This window comes from Erpetoichthys calabaricus, chromosome 13 (assembly GCF_900747795.2).
Source record: "Erpetoichthys calabaricus chromosome 13, fErpCal1.3, whole genome shotgun sequence".
Taxonomy (NCBI): Eukaryota; Metazoa; Chordata; class Cladistia; order Polypteriformes; family Polypteridae; genus Erpetoichthys; species Erpetoichthys calabaricus.
Window position 1 is genome coordinate 87363548 of NC_041406.2, and position 15173 is coordinate 87378720.

General features: G+C 42.9%; 1 protein-coding gene and 1 long non-coding RNA gene across 3 annotated transcripts in view; one reads left to right on the forward strand and one right to left on the reverse strand.

The window, feature by feature from the left end:
- The window catches only part of mbpa (myelin basic protein a), a 149818-nt gene that overhangs the window by 80394 nt on the left and 54251 nt on the right, over positions 1–15173 (forward strand). The gene's annotated exons all lie outside the window — the stretch shown is intronic.
- On the reverse strand, positions 10359–15172 carry LOC127530058 (uncharacterized). The gene is made up of 4 exons (XR_007936593.1): positions 14947–15172; positions 14563–14745; positions 14341–14483; positions 10359–10383 (listed from the first exon to the last, which is right to left on the reverse strand). It is a non-coding gene; the product is annotated as an uncharacterized LOC127530058 (long non-coding RNA).

Below are 15173 nucleotides of genomic sequence, written 5' to 3' on the forward strand. Positions count from 1 at the left end.
GCTAGTGATCCACCCGCAATTTTGCTCCTGTCAAGAGTGGTGGATACTTCGTATGCGGTCAGCCATGATCCACCTGTGATGCTCCCACTTTAAATCAAACCAGATTATTAGAGTGGTGGGATTTCTGTCCGGAGTGGCCGTGATCTACTTGCAATGCTGCCACTGTAAATCAAGCGTGATCGTCAGAGCAGTTTTGGTGGCGTCCATGGTTGGCCATGATCCACCTACGATACTGCCATTGCGAATCAAGCACAATCGTCAGAGCAGTGGGATCTCCATCCGGGGTTGGCCATGATCAACCTGTGATGCTGCCATTTTGAATTGTGCAGCAGTGGAGGAGGGTTGGGAAAAATTTTTCTTGGTTTGCGTTACACCGTTGTGCTCCACAGCTTGGGAAACGCTGATGTACAGTATATACAACTTCTTTTGATAAAGATGTGATCAAGCTAAGGAAAGAAGGAATGTTAAAGAACAAAAAATTAAACAAAAGTCAAGAAAATGCGAAAAATCTACAAGCAAAATTCCAACTTATCCAGGTGTTTTACAATAATTAATGCATAAACAGTAAAACCAATCCATTATAATTTCTTTGGCAGGTACCTACTTAGAGCAGAGAGATTATTATTAATGAAACTAGCTGTGTAAGCCCGTGCTGTAAAAAGCCTGGGGTCCTAGAAACTATTGAAGTCGTCAGAAAAAAACTGAAATGTAGAGATGTCAGGTAATTGAAAGGAACTACTCTGAGCGTCTCTCTCCTGGGAGGATTCGTTTTGCTGACGTGCTCACCTCGCTTGTGTATTAGCAGCTAAGTAACTGTCTCTTTCTTCTGAGGTTTTGTTTTGCCGACCTGCTCGCCTCCGTTGTCTATCAGTGGCTAAACGAGTTTCTTCTCCTCGGTGGTTTTGTTTTGCCGACCTGCTCGCCTCGCTTGTTTATTAGTGGCTATGCAACTGTCTCTTTCTTCAGAGGTTTCGTTTTGCCGACGTGCTCGCCTCGCTTGTGTATTAGCGACGGGAGGAAAAGTAAAAATGATACGTTTTGCCGATGTGCTTGTCTCGCTTCTGTATTAGCCGCTAAGTGAGTGACCCTCTCCTCAGAGGTTACTTTTTGCCGACATGCTCGCCTCTGTTGTCTATCGATGGCTAAGCGAGTTTCTTCTCCTCAGAGGTTTTGTTTTTCCAATGTGCTAGCATCACTTGTGTTTTAGCGGCCAATCGAGTTTGTCTTTCTTCTGAGGTTTCGTTTTGCCGACGTGCTCGCCTCACTTGTGTATTAGCGGCTAAGCGACTGTCTCTTTCTTCAGAGGTTTTGTTTTGCTGATGTGCTCGCCTCGCTTCTGTATTAGCCGCTAAGTGAGTAACTCCCTCCTCGGAGGTTTCGTTTTGCCGACCTGCTCGCCTCTGTTGTCTATCAGTGGCTAAGCAAGTTTCTTCTCCTTGGAGGTTTCGTTTTTTCCGACCTGCTTGCCTCGCTTGTGTATTAGTGGCTAAGCGACTCTCTCTTTGTTCAGAGGTTTTGTTTTGCCGATGTGCTCACCTCGCTTCTGTATTTAGCCACTAAGTGAGTGACTCTCTCCTTGGAGGTTTCTTTTTGCCGACATGCTCGCCTCTGTTGTCTATCGGTGGCTAAGCAAGTTTCTTCTCTTCAGAGGTTTTGTTTTTCCAATGTGCTCGCATCACTTCTGTATTAGCCACTAATCGAGTTTGTCTTTCTTCTGAGGTTTCGTTTTGCAGACGTGCTCGCCTCGCTTGTGCATTAGCGGCTAAGCGACTGTCTCTTTCTGCAGAGATTTTGTTTTGCTGATGTACCGCTAAGTGAGTGACTCTCTCCTCAAGAGGTTTCATTTTGCCAACCTGCTGGCCTCCATTGTCTATCAGTGGCTACGTGAGTTTCTTCTCCTCAGAGGTTTCGTTTTGCCAACACGCTCGCATCACTTGTGCATTAGCGGCTAAGCGAGTTTGTCTTTCTTCTGAGGTTTTGTTTCGCCGACGCGCTGGCCTTACTTGTGTTAGTAGCGGCTAAGCGAGTTTTCTGTTTCCTTGGAAGGTGGAGCCCTTACCCCGACTCCACCTCTCACTTCCGGGCCGGACAGACCAACACACACACTTCCACGCGTAGACGTTTATATATAAGATGCTGCATCCGAAAATGATATTTATTATATGTTACTTACCCCATGTAGTTTGCAGTGATGGCCAAGGCATATTTTGTATCTCACATTTTCATGCATGGCAACACAGATGTTCCTGAAGCAGCCCACTTTAACACTGTGAGAGGGACTTTAAAGTCACAGGGCTTATGGGCAACTGCAGAACACAGCAAGGAGAGAAAAGAATGGAAAGTTAAACTCATGCTAAAAATGAACACATTACAACATGGTTTAAATAGAGATAAGATATGAGGATTGTTTGCATCTGTCGAACTGACCCAGACAACCTGTCTACAGTCCCACATTGCATTGTAAATCTCATCAGAAACTTCAAAAGACTTTGTTGGGACAGTTATCTTATCCAGAGATCTTGACTATCCATTGTTCTCTTCTCTTGCTAAATGAATCTTTTAATTTTTGACATTTAAGATGTCTCACTTGAAGGTTTTCCAATGTTGCGTCTGTCCTGGTGTCTATATAAACACAGGGAACTCCAGTTTCTGTATTACATCTTGCCTGAAGAAGGGGCCTGAGTTGCCTCGAAAGCTGGAATATTGTAATCTTTTTAGTTAGCCAGTAAAAGGTGTCACTTTGCTTGACTTCTCACTACATTCATGGAAAACAAAACATTTTTTTTTTTACAAGTATGGAACAAATACAGTTGTTCACGCTTTCTAAATATGAAGTGATGTGATCAGGGTCACGAAGACCTTCGGTGGTAAGGTAAGTAACCTCGTGCCAGTCATAGGGAGTGCTATGATGCTTTACAAAAAGGTGTGTGAGCACAGGCAGGTTAAGTGACTTGCTCAGGGTCACACAGTGATGCAGAGGTAAAGATTGAACTCACATCCTTGTGCTTGTGTATAGCACCTTTCAAAGTGTTTTTAAACGTACTGAACATGTTCAATGTTTAATTTCATAATTTATTTAACAGTTTCTGGCAAGTGACGTGACTTAATCAGGGTCACAAAGAGCCTTTCCTGGTGTGCACCCTCCCGATACATGAAGTGAAGTAAGGCGCGTAGGAATTGCTAGAAAGCAGGACCTAAACAGCAGCCCTCTGCATTGTAAGGACCAGGATGCTTCTGTGCTTGCACAAGTTAAAGTCAAATACCACAATGCAATGTGCCAGCTCTGCTCATGTTAAAAAAAAAAGCTCGATCAAACTAAAACAATTAATTACATTATCAGAACAGATCTCGGGGTCAAGGACTGCTTGTTGGGCTGATGGCTGTCAGAGCTCTTATTGTGTTTTAAAACAAATTGGCTATTTCTCAACAAGATCCGCGCATTGCAGGGAACATTATAGAGCAGAAACGTTTAACAATGTGTGTACACACAGTATCCACAGGTTTGAGCGTTCAAGTTATGTGTCTGATCCATAGTTGAACGTTATTTTATATCACATACAGTCCCCATTGTTAGCAATAAATAGCTGTGTACGCCACTACAATGGACAACTGTTGTCAAAATATTAGTATGCAGAATGTCGCAGTGTTTTGCTACTGCTCCCGATTCAGTACACTGTCCACATTGTTCAGTAAACCCTCATTTGTATTAGTGTGGAAATTGACCTGATATTACACACGCGGGGTCCACTTTATTAGCTCCACCTATCGACTACCAGGTGAGATCCCCTCCGTTTTGCCTCCAGGATATCCAGTATTATTCAAAGCATGGATTCTACAAGTTGCTGGAAAGTTTTCCGTAGGGGTTTTGGTCCATGTGTGCTCAAAAGCATCATCAGGTAGTTGCTGCAGATTTTTCATCCACACATTTGTGGTGTAGAACCTCTCCTTCCACTTCAACCCAAAGACGTTACATTGAATTTGAGATCTGGAGAGTATGCGGGCCATTCGTGGACACTGAAGTGACTTGTCATGTTCGTGGAATCTGCTACGACTGCTTCCAAAAGTATGGGTCGCGACACATTTTGGGTCACTTGATGTGTTGACTTGTGATGTGAGTCACAAGTACTTAATGGGAAAGGGCTGAGAACGTTTTGCGGAAAGGGGAAGTCGACAAACAAAGATCCACACCCCGCGGGACGATGATCGGCAGCAAATCTCCAAGTGCGCCACCTAAGAGGTGCCAATCAGCAGCGATTCTCCAAGTGGGAGAACCTCCTCCACAGCCGGGACAATGATTCTACAAGAGGGGTGAATACCCCTGGATGGTACACTGCGGAGATTTTATGTTGTAAAGGCAAAATTGGGTTGCAAGAAAAAAAACGTTTAACTATGTTACGGGACAGTGTCTCCGGGGATTGTTGTGAGAGACAAGAAAGGAGACCAGAATATAATAACGTGAGACAAGAATCGTACTTAGGTCCAGGCCAGGTCAAAGAAAAACACGAGCAAACACAGCACAAAGGCGAATCAAAATCAAAGTCAGAAAGACCAGAAACAGAAACAAAATCTAGCATGCGGCCTACTTGAATTGTACACTAACTAAAGGTTTTGAAGAGATACCAAAATATGGAACTGCCGCCATATTTGTAGCGTAACTGCCACTTACATTACAAATGTGCCGATTGAGGTCACATGACACATCTCTGGTGTCACAGAAAAACGGAATGAGGTGAAAACAAATAAAAATGGTTTATAGATAGATAGATAGATAGATAGATAGATAGATAGATAGATAGATAGATAGATAGATACTTTATTAATCCCAATGGGAAATTCACATTCTCCAGCAGCAGCATACTGATACAATAAACAATATTAAATTAAAGATTGATAATAATGCAGGTAAAAAACAGACAATAACTTTATATATAAACCTCCAAAAGTCAAATTCACCTGATTCCCCTTGGGATTAATAAAGTATCTATCTATCTATCTATCTATCTATCTATCTATCTATCTATCTATCTATCTATCTATCTATCTATCTATCTATCTATCTATCTATCTATCTATCTATCTATCTATCTATCTATCTATCTATCTATCTATCTAAAAACATAAAAAGACACAAAATGCACGTATAGAAATGTGTACTTACCACAGCATGAGCTTGAGGTGGTGAATGCTTCGTGATACGGCGCGTTGCCCTGATGGAGAATCCACTTGGAAAAATGAGGGGACTGTGGCGGACAACAATGGGATGGTCACCCACAATGCTTAGGTACATCATGGGATGTCATTTTCTGACCCACTTAATTCAGTCCAGGGTCGTGGGGGGGTGTTGTAGCCCATCCCAGCTAGCATAGGATGTAAGGCAGGGACAAACCCAGGACAGTGCGAACACACACACACACACACACGCACACACACACACACATCCACCCCAACTACACACACAAACCATTTTAGCATCACCAATTCACCTAACCTGCATGTCTTTGGGCTGTTGGAGGAAACTGGAATAACTGGAGGAAATCCATACAGGCACGGAGAGAACATTCAAATTCCACTCATGGAGGACCCAGAACACAACCCTGGGTCTCCTTACTGCAAGGCAGCAGCACTACCACTGTGCCACCGTGCTCCCTATAGCATTTAAATGATAATCAGTTACTATTAACAAGCCTAGTGTGTGCTTCCCATACCATTGCACTGCCGCCACCTCCTTGTACCATTGGCACAAGACTGGATGGAATCATTTAAGCCAAATTCTGAACCTTCCATCCACATGCTCTAGCAGAAACAGAGATTCATTAGACCAGGTGACATTTTTCCAATTTTCAGTCGTGCAAGTTTGGTGACCATGTGCCCACTGCAGCCTCATCCTTCCTTTCTTAACTTAACCACTTTTCTTCTGCACACCACCACTACCCTCCTTTCTGTTTGCCTGAACAAGACCTCTCCCCTTAATTGAGTGTTTTCACCCACAGAATTGCCGCTGTCAGAAGGTTTTGTATTTGTCAACTCCTGAGACTGTTGTTGTTATAAGGTGCTGTCGAGTCGGTTCCGATCCATAGCGACCCTATGTACAGTACAACAGAGCGAAATATGTAGTGCGTGAAAACTCCCGGGATGGCAGCTCTTTCTGAGGTCTTGTCCACACTACTATATTTTCATTTAAAAATGCAGACATTAGTCTCTGCTTTTGCCTTTCGTCCATAGTACCCCCCGACATCATAGGAGTTTGAAATCTCTCTCCAGGCCTGTAAGCTTTTGAAAAACCTCAGAAGTATTACAGAGTAGAGTTTTGAATAATTACGTTCTGATTGGTTCGTGCTTATTACATGGCCCTTCCCTGATTGGACCTTGCTCATTACAACATCCCATTCTTCAATTGGTCACCCTTCATGGAGAAAAAAAACATATTTGAACAAAGCAGATGCAATGGTGTGGCTTTCCATGGCATTTGTTGTGTTGCTTACCCGTTTGCATCTAAATTTCATTTTGTACCCCATGATGCATACATGCTGTGACGTGTGAGTCCCTGCCTTGCAACCCCAAAACACGAGGCTGAGTCTCCGTACTTTAGCAAAACCAGCCTTATTCTACTTGAAACAGGATCAGCACGGTTATTTATTGTAGCGGGATCTATACATAGACACAGCAAATGGGCACGGCTGGGGCCAGGTCAGTGGCCAAGTTATACTGTTCCCTGCATTTACTGTATAACGTTCCTTGCATCACCCATTGGCGACAGGCGCTTATAGCGCGACTGCGATCGGCTCATAGTTGCTTCCGCGGCGCTGTGCTGCTGCACTGCAAACCTGCGGTTGCCTCAACGACAGACAAGCAGCCCTCCACAGACAAAGCAATCGTGCATTCGGCATGTCATCCTGTTGGGGTGGGCAGGAAAGGGGTCCCAAAAGAGTTCAGAAACCTCAGAATGCATATGAGGTGCAGTACCCCTGCACCTGGTGTGACGGAAGTGCCGGCCGAGCACCCGGAAGCACTCCAGGTGTCCCTGGTGATCTTTCTGCCAGCACCTCTGGGTGTGGCGGAAGTGCTGACGTCCAAGGCTCTTCAGGCATCCGGGAGCTGCCTCGAGGTGACCACAGGCCCCTATAGGGCTGAGCTTCCATACTCTGTTCCCGTGGTCCCCATACCAACCAGGGCAGCTGCCCCCTCGTGGTCCAGAGGAGGCATAATCCCTGTTCCGGTCCTTCCAGGCATCCTGGCTGGATACCGCCCCCAGCCGCTCGCCATACCTGTAATGCTGGAATGTGAATATAATGAAGTGAATTTCCCCTTGGGATTAATAAAGTATCTATCTATCTATCTATCTATCTATCTATCTATCTATCTATCTATCTATCTATCTATCTATCTATCTATCTATCTATCTATCTATCTATCTATCTATCTATCTATCTATCTATCTATCTATCTATCTATCTATCTATCTATCTATCTATCTATCTATCTATCTATCTAGTCTCAATCAAAACCACTTACTTCACAGGCGCATAGGCTACTTGTGAAATTCTTACTTGCATGTGCTAATCAATATTGCAACAAATCGCCACTCCTAACACCAAAATTAGTATAACGACCCTACCTCGAACCTTCTGTCTTCCTTACCTGAAATAACTACCTGAACTCAAAGTTAGGACTATACTTAGAGAAGACCCAGCGTTAATTGACAATTACGCGTCTTTCCCATTCTAATATTTATTTGAACAACAGCTACACATCTTGAGCATGTCTGAATGCTTCAGATTGAATAGTGTTGGAGCAGACTACTTATGTTGACCAGTTGGTGGCGCTATTAAAGTGGTCATTTCACTAGGACTATACCTCTGTGTACATTAGGACATACATTTCTTTTGATTTGCCACCACTTCTTTGGGAACAAATGTATACAATTTACAGATCAGGCCACACTTCAACTTACTGTACTGGCACCACTAATCTACCACTACGTAAAATATGCTATAATATGCTAAGTATTTATTTGGTCCTTTTAGTAAAAAAAAACAAACTACATTTTATAAATAAAAATAGAAATAAATAAATGCATTATGAAATGTGACAATAAATAAATAATAACATAATGATATGTGAACATAAAAAATACATATGACATCAGAGATTTTGATTCCTGAACACTTTTAGGCTTATCTTATGGATGATAGTCTGCTGCTCTCAAAAATCATCTTTAAAATTTTTAACTTTAAAGTTTTACTCCAATCACCTCTTTTTGTGATTTGTATCCCATTTTATACAAATACACAACAAGAACTACAGCTGGAACATCTGTGTTGATCTAAAGGTAGTGGCCCTACTACTAGGAATGCAGCTCAGATATCCCAGGTACTGTGGATGGGACAGCCGTGCTAAAGGGTCTCACTACTTAAAGAGCTGATCGCTCTGTAAGCATTTACCACCAAGTAAGCATAAACCACTTGTCGACCCAACAAAGATATTTTTGCATCCACTTTGTATAAAATTTAAACTTGTGGCGGAGTGGTGGCTCTGAGGCTAGGGATCTGCACTGGCAATCGGAAGGTTGCCGGTTTGAATCCCTTCCATCCATCCATCCATCCATTATCCACCGCTTATCCGAGGTCGGGTCACAGGGGCAGCAGCCTAAGCAGGGAAGCCCAGACCTCCCTCTCCCCGGCCACCTCCTCTGGGAGGACCCCGAGGCGTTCCAAGGCCAGCCCTGAGATATAATCCCTCCAGCGTGTCCTGGGTCTGCCCTGTGGCCTTCTCCCAGTGGGGCATGCCCGGAACCCCCCCCCCCCCACCAGGGAGGCATCTAGGGGGCACCATAATCAGATGCCCGAACCATCTCAACTGACTCCTCTTGATGCGGAGGAGCAGCGACTCTACTCCGAGTCTCTCCCGGATAACTGAACTCCTCACCCTATCTCTAAGGGAAAGTCCAGCCACCCTGCGGAGAAAACTCATTTTGGTCGCTTGTATCCATGATCTTGCTCTTTCGGTCACTACCCAAAGCTTGTGGCCATAGGTGACGTAGATCGACTGGTAAATAGACAGCCTCGCCTTTTGGCTCAGCTCTTTCTTCACCACGACGGACTGTTGCAGAGCCCGCATTACTGCGGATGCCGCACCGATCCGTCTGTCGACCTCCCGCTCCATTCTTCCCTCAATCGTGAACAAGACCCCTGAGGTACTTGAACTCCTCCACTTGAGGCAGTAATGTGTTGCCAACCCGGAGAGAGCATTCCACCCTTTTCCGGCTGAGAACCATGGCCTCGGATTTAGAGGTGCTGACTCCCATCCCCGCTGCTTCGCACTCGTCTGCGAACCGCTCCAGTGAGAGCTGGAGGTCACTGTCCGATGAAGCCAACAGAACCACGTCATCCGCAAATAGCAGAGACGAGATTCTGAGGTCACTGAACAAGACACCCTCCGCTCCTTGGCTGCGCCTAGAAATTCTGTCCATATAACTTAAGAACAGAATCGGTGACAAAGGGCAGCCCTGGCCGAGTCCAACCTCAACAGGAAACGAGTCCGACTTATTACTGGCAATGCAAACCAAGCTCCTGCTGCTCCTGTACAGGGACTGGATGGCTCGTAACAACAAGCCTTGTACCCCGTACTCTTGGAGCACACCCCACAGGATGCTTTGAGGGACACAGTCGAATGCTTTCTCCAAATCCACAAAAAACATGTGGACTGGTTGGGCAAACTCCCATGCCCCCTCCAGGATCCTGGCCAGGGCGCAGAGCTGGTCCAGTGTTCCACGGCCCGGACGGAATCCGCATTGTTCTTCATGAATCCAAGATTCGTGTTCGAATCCCGTAAATGTCAAAAGGGACTCTGCTCTGTTGGGCCCTTGAGCAAAGGCCCTTAACCTGCAATTGCTGAGCGCTTTCAGTAGTGAGAAAATCGCTATATAAATGCAAAGAATTATTATTATTATTAACTATCGTGAAAGAGATGAAGAGGTGAAGGATTCCAATAATTCAGAGAGACTTTTCCATGAAAAACTGATGGATGCCAAGATTAAGGAAGGCGGATTTGTTGGTCCACAAATCAGACACGTCATCAATGATAAGCTGTTGGACGATCTGCTAGTGGGATTAAAGGAAATCGCATGGAAGGCATTCAAGGATGTTGCTGAGAATTTTCGTGGAAACTGCAGGGCACCAAATTACGTCCATGCTAGTTGGCAATGTATACAAAACCATACTTGTCCCTTAAGATTCATTTTCTGTATTCTCACTTCTGTACTCTCACTTCTCCCCACTCACTTTGGTACAGTCCATGATGAACATGGTGAACGGTTTCAGGACATTGGGAAAGCGATATCAGGGAAAGTGGAACCCATCAGTGCTGGACGACTATAGTTGGACACTGAAAAGAGAAACATCGGTTGCTGATTACCAACGAAAATCGGCAGCAAAACATTTTTAGCACAAATGAACAAATACAATGTTGTAGGCATCATTAAGTGGTTAAATACACTAAATTCAATAAAAGTTATTTTAATGTGTCTCCAAAATTACTACGTAATTTAGCCAATTTCAAATTATATTTGTGTTCATCTTATCTGGCTGCCTATGATAATCACCAACATTTTATCAGCTAGTGAAATAAGAAAACATTTGCTGTCCAGAATAATTAAATGTTGCTTATTTTATTTATATGTATTTCCTCTTTTTCTTCGTTTATTTTTTTCAGTGGCACCACACACTATATGAAATACCCCCTTGAAATGAAAACTGTTTTTGTCACCCGTGAAAGTCGGGTAGGGCATGGAGAGTGCTGTCTTTTCATTGGTGAATCGTCGGTATAGCACATATACACAGTGGTGACTGTGCCCGCATGTCCATTTCAGATATGAGTTTAAGAAAATGTCGCCCAGAATTGCAAAGTGACTACCGTATATACTCGCGTTTAAGTTCTCCTGCGGATAAGTCGGGGCTTGATTTTGCCGGTATTTTATAATGTCGGTCGTATAAGTCAAATGTGGAAAGCACACGCTATTGGTCCAAGAGATTATGATATGCTGACGCCCACCTGAGAGAGTCACCACAGAGTACGCGGCCTTTTATTTCTATGTATTGCACCTACGTGACCACACGGTAATACCCAAACTGTTCCGAAGTGACGTTTGCACGGTTTTGTATCTCACACCCTCATACACGTTTATCGTAAGAGCATCCCTTATCTACGATGGAGCGTTCAATCAGAAGGAAATATGAAGCTGGTTTTAAATAAAAAGTCGTTGAAGTGGCAAAAGAAATTGGTAACTGTGCTGCTGCAAGAAAATTCGATGTGTCTGAGAAACTGGTGCGAGATCAGAGGAGGCAAGAAGATGTGAAAAAAATAAATAAATTTAAGTGTCATATTTTTGAATGGCCGTATAAGTCGGGATCTGATTTCATGATCGATTTTTCGGGTTTCAAGACCTGACTTATATGGTAATTTAATACACGAACATTAGGAGTCTGCATTTCAAATGTGGCCCTTGATGACTGAATAATTACGATCACTATTCACCAATTAAAAAATGGTATACAGTAGTGTTGTGAATATACGTTATTTACAATATAACATTGCTGTTTTGTTGATCGGTTGCCAAGACACTAGCTCTGGTTGCTGGGGGAGGGCTTTTCCGTGATGTGATGAGTGATGTCATTAGCGTAACACGTTATATATCGGGCACAACTTGAATCTTGTTTTCCGTGTTTGGATAAAAAATAAAAAACAACTTTTGCTCTTTGTTGAGATACTTTCTTCTGATTTTCAAATTTCGATTTTCTTGTGTCTGCGGTGGGTTGGCACCCTGCCCGGGATTGGTTCCTGCCTTGTGCCCTGTGTTAGCTGGGATTGGCTCCAGCAGACCCCCGTGACCCTGTGTTTGGATTCAGCGGGTTGGAAAATGGATGGATGGATGGATTTTCTTGTGTGTTCTTTTCTACGATGGGTTTGCTTTGTGATTTTGGCTTGCTTATTTTCGATTTCTCTGTCCTCCCAGTAACGACTTTTGCTTTGATCTTTGACTTGTTTTCATTTTCTGGTTTCAAACCCGTCTTCGTTTTCTCTTGTTTGGCTCAGCCATAACAGGCAGAGCCCACCCTCTTAAATTTGTGAAAGTGACAGTTTTCATTTCGAGGCATATTTAATATTTCATAAGGTGTCACTGATATAAAAAAAAAACAAAATAATTAAATAAATACATAATAAGAAATGAGCCACACAAACATATTTCATGAAACATTTAATTATGCTCACGTATCATTCTTATTTTAATTATTTATTGTCACATTTCCGAATCTATTTTATTTTTTGGATTTTTATTTATTTAACACTGATTCAACAATTTCAATTTTTAAAAAAAATTCCAAAAAATCCCAAAAAGCAAAACTTGAATTTGCCATATACCACGCACTACACTGAATCCACATGAATGAGGTGATATGTAGTATAACGGCTGGCAGGCATGGGGTAGCATCCCGACTGGGAGAGGATACGATTCATTACCCGGCCAGCAGGCCATCGTAATTGAGGGGGAGCTTCTGGAATTAGTAATCCCTACTTTCTAATATTTCCATTTGACCTGAAGTACTTCCATCGGACTATGCCCTAGCAGTGGAAGTACTCCCAGGTCAAAGGTCAAAGGAGCCGCTCTTCCACATCCTGGCAAGTTGGAGCCGGGAGTGAAGACAGGCAGCACTCGCCCGGGAAGAGTGGAGGAACAAGAGAAAGAGAGAGAAGGAATTATAGTTTGTGGTGTGCTATATTGGAATAAAAGCAGTTTGCAAGGTAATAGTTAATAATAAACCTTGCGTTTGTACTGAGGACTTGTGTCTGCATGGTTGTGTTTGGGGTTATGCAGTTCCCCCTACTGGTCACAGTAGACATACCCTGAAGGATGTTGGATCGGGGGAGGACCAGCAGGGGGAGACACAGTCGGGCGGACGCTCTCTCCCCTCGATGCTCGGTAACAATCCTTCCACTGTTTCACTTACATAAAGCTAATCACGAGTTTTACTTCCTCTATAGTCAAGCTTGATCGTCTTTTTGGTGCTCCACCCATAGCTGTGAGTAACGGCAGCAGGACCAGTCTGAAGACCTCACTAAACCAGTGATGGACGGGGTGTGCAAAGTTCAGGGACTTAATCAGCGCAAGCTCAAAGGCTAAGAGGGAGAGTAAAGTGCTATCTCTTGACAAGAAGATAAAAATCTTACCTCTTTTGAAAAGGGGCATGTCACTCACCGAAGTGGGCCATAACATCAGCAAGAACGAATCAAGCATTCATGCAATAAATCAGAAAAAAGCTGAGATTCCTGAAAGTATGAGTGCTGCTAGTGTTATTAAAAGTAATCTAGAGATGATTTCCTAAACTTTGTGGTGTCACAACCCAGTTTTTCACCTTTAACCCATCCCCTATAAATTCTGTGCTACCCACTGGGGACAAGGTGTGAATTGAGCACAATCCTCAAAGCATTAGAGCGCCCAGAGCATTAAATGAATCCTAGTGTCTCTCCTTGGTAAATCAAGTGCAGTCGTCAGAGCGGTGGGGTTGTGGTCTGGCTGGAAATGCCTCAGTCGAGCCTAGAAGATTGTCCCCAGTCACGAGCCTGACAATAGCTCTTCAACTTATATCAATTTTATATTTTAAATTGGTGTTTGTACCATCTTTCATATAGTGCCTTTCATATCTATCTATCTATCTATCTATCTATCTATCTATCTATCTATCTATCTATCTATCTGTTATATAGTGCCTTTCATATCTATCTTTTGAGTACCTTTCATATCTGTCTAATTATCTACAGTCATAAGTATTTGGACAGTGACACAATTTTCACAATTTTTGCTTTACACCACCACAATTGACTTGAAACAAAGGAATCAAGATGTGATTGACATATAGACTTTAATTCAAGGTGTTTAACAGAAATACTGTATGAGCTGTTTAGAAAAGACAGACATTTTTATATGTGGTCCCCCAATTTCCAGGGGCTCAAAATTATTTGGAGAAACTAACATAATCATAAATATAATGATCGCTTTCAATATTTGGTTGAAAATCCTTTCCAGTCAGTGACTGCATGAAGTCTGGAACCTATGGCCATCTATCTATCTATCTATCTATCTATCTATCTATCTATCTATCTATCTATCTATCTATCTATCTATCTATCTATCTATCTATCTATCTATCTATCTATCTATCTATCTTATATAGTGCCTTTCATATCTATCTATCTATCTATCTATCTATCTATCTATCTATCTATCTATCTATCTATCTATCTATCTATCTATCTATCTATCTAGTGTATTTTTGTAATATTTACCTTTTACACTTTAGAAAGATGTGATTGAATCTCCCTGCAAGCCAAAAATGGACTAAGTCAGTTCCATGATGAATGGCTCGGTTGCAGAACTTGACAGTTGAATGTAATTGACAATTCTTCAAGTTATTTTAAGTCTTTTATGGCTAAAGAAGGACAGAGAGCAGTACATGCATTTTATTATAGAAACAATGAACACCACCCCCCATTTTCATGTCCACTTACCCCAGTCTGTAGCAGCTGTAGCAGGAGTGTGTGGGTGCCAGGCAGGGGCCTGTCCAGAATGGCACACCAGTGCAAGTCATGAATATGAACTGGGCTGTCGACGTGCTGTGCTGCTTTCCAACTACCGATCTCAAAAGCAGGACTTACTAAGCGCATCTCAACATCATTTGGAAGAATGGGGCACTGCTAGAAATGAAAAATAAAATCTATTGAGTGCCAGGGCATGACATTCTTTTTGTGCTGAAGAGGGATTTACTTGGGTCATTATACTAAGACACCCTTTATCAAAGAAGCTTTACATTCTGATATTTCAGAGTAATATTCTTGCTGAGAGAGTCAGTTATTAATATTATGCTGTCAGTCTTAGGTACAGTCTAACCAAACCTGAGTTTTTCGGTTGCTTCAGAGTCTCAGTCTCATGCCCAGTTTCGTATTTTCCAAATAGTTCTGGTCAATCAGAAAGGCAGCTAGGATGCTGTGACTTTAAAATGTCTCTGACCAATGCATCTCTGTGTAAAATAACTATAGCTCAGGGCAGTTTGCTTTAACTAGAAAGGGTCCTTTGTCCTCTTGCTGTTTTCCACAGGCATACGTTTATAGATCCCCCTTGT